Consider the following 2,241-nt stretch of genomic DNA (forward strand, 5'->3'; position numbering starts at 1 on the left):
TGCCACGGAGACAGAGAGACATCAAGAGTGTGCTAATGTAGCAGAGGCTCAGCTTGAAGTTGTGGCGATGCGACTCCGAGATTATGAGGATGGTTGGGGCCGAGATGAGGCTTTGATAAGGGTTATGCCCAACGATGGTTGGGCGAGATTGGGAGAGGTGCTGGTGGAGACAAAGATGGCACATAATTGGGCACACATACTAGTTCTTCGGCACATCGCAATGGAGTGGCCATCGTCGGCCCGATTTTGGAACCCGATGCAGAGATTGGTCCTCAAGAGAGAGGGGGAGGGCCCTGATCCTAGATTTATGTGATAGGATGCATGTAATAGGGAAAACACCCATTACGATGATTCTCCCCTATTTTTTGGGACTTATTTTTCGTGGCCATGAGCCAGTAGATGTACAACCATTTTTTGTACACATATATTTTTGATTTGTATATACGACATTATTTTTTGGTGGCTCTCATGATGTGTCTTATGCGTCTATATTTTTTATCTATTTCTAAATTTTCTTGAGATGGATATTATGCTTATGGTTTATGCATCTTGATTGCTATATATATGTGATGCATGCCAGTCTAGGACTTTATTAGCTATACAATCAACTATATTCTTTTGATCCCTTAGTATATGTGTAAATGTGATATGATCAAAATTTCGAGCTAACCTTTTTGTGTGCAGATACTTCCAAAAAAGACGTGAATCGCAAACCTAAAAGGTCTTGTTCAACTATAATACAACCGCATTGGCCAAAAGATCTATGACGGTGTCATATTCAGCTTGATTGTTGGTGGCTGACCTGATACAAAGTCCATTAAAGAGATGAGGTGTCTGACCAGGAGAGTATATGGCTTAGGCTATGGCAGTGAGGTTTTTCAACCATCGAGAGCCACCATCATCAAATCCGTGATGATAGGTTGGTGTATGATCCATCTATGACACATGATAAGAGAGTGATTTTAGAGTGGGTGCATGATGAGGTGATCATCATACAAAATAAGTCATGTTGCAAACATGTACATTCTAGGGCTACCTGAGCATTTTTATGGGTGAAATTTTATGAGGTAGATATCATTGATGGGATTTTTTAGGCAAGTCCCATCAGGATCTGATAAGATGTATGCCCCCTTTAGGAGGCAATGTTTGATAATGTATGGGCCCTTCCATAATGTTTCGATCTTCCCGGGTCTTACCGCTTCTTGGTAAACATCATAGCAGAGGACTAAATCCCCTTCAATAAATGTCCAAGGGGTGATGTTATGATCTAATGAGGCTTTGACCCTCTTTTTATGTGCTTTGTTATTCGGGAGATATTCTCGTCGACTTTCATTGAAAAGATTCAGCTATACTAGCCTTTGTTCCAAAGGTTTGGTGTCACTAAGAAGCTCGATGGCAGAGTGTAAGGTAGGGATCTCAAACTCGATGGGAATTACAACTTCAACCCCATATACTAGTTCGAAGGGTGTTAACCCTGTAGATTCCTTGACCATTGTGTGGTAAGCCCACAAGGTTGATAACACCATGTGGTGCCAATTGGTTTTGTGATTGTTTACCAAACGGTGCAACATTGTCTTAAGAACCTTGTTGATAACTTCTACCTGGTAGTTGGTCTGAGGGTAGTATGGGGAAGCAAACTCATGAGAGAAACCAAGGTGTTTGATTCAAGTGAATATTGGTGGCGACGTGCCTATTCCACCTAGATCTTTAGCTAGATTCATTTCCTTCCTTGTGTATTTTAGCATTTACTATTTCTAGCAGCTTTTTGTGTCCTAAAGTTCTAGAGAAATTTTGATTGCTTAAATGGCGTTTTTTTTTAGGACCATTGTAGGCCCATAGCCTGCTGCAAATCATGTAGTACTTGGGGAGACCTTTCCAACAAGATATCGTACTTGCCAAACAGATATAATATGACCAAGTTATGACCCTGGGAAGTTGGTTACCCAACTAACCCTAATGGGGCACACAAAATCTTGGCGTTACATCTCTTGGGGTTAGGGTTTTGGTTGTTTAGGGTTTTCTCTTGTTTTTCAATAATAAATAGACCCTTGAGCATCATTGTAACATAGTTCAGAGGCATGTAGCCGCCACATCTCTTCTCAAAGATAAGTTGCCATCGCCCAAGCTATTTTATTTCCATTCTGTTTGTAAGCATATTTCGATATTCTGATATTAATGAAATGAAGTGTTATTTCTGCTGCATCTTTGTATTTATGGTTATATCTGTAATTTGTTGTGTTC

The sequence above is a fragment of the Pinus tabuliformis genome, chromosome 3_2, assembly GCF_031772625.1.
Source record: "Pinus tabuliformis cultivar Carrire ecotype Pingquan chromosome 3_2, CPIR1, whole genome shotgun sequence".
NCBI lineage: Eukaryota > Viridiplantae > Streptophyta > Pinopsida > Pinales > Pinaceae > Pinus > Pinus tabuliformis.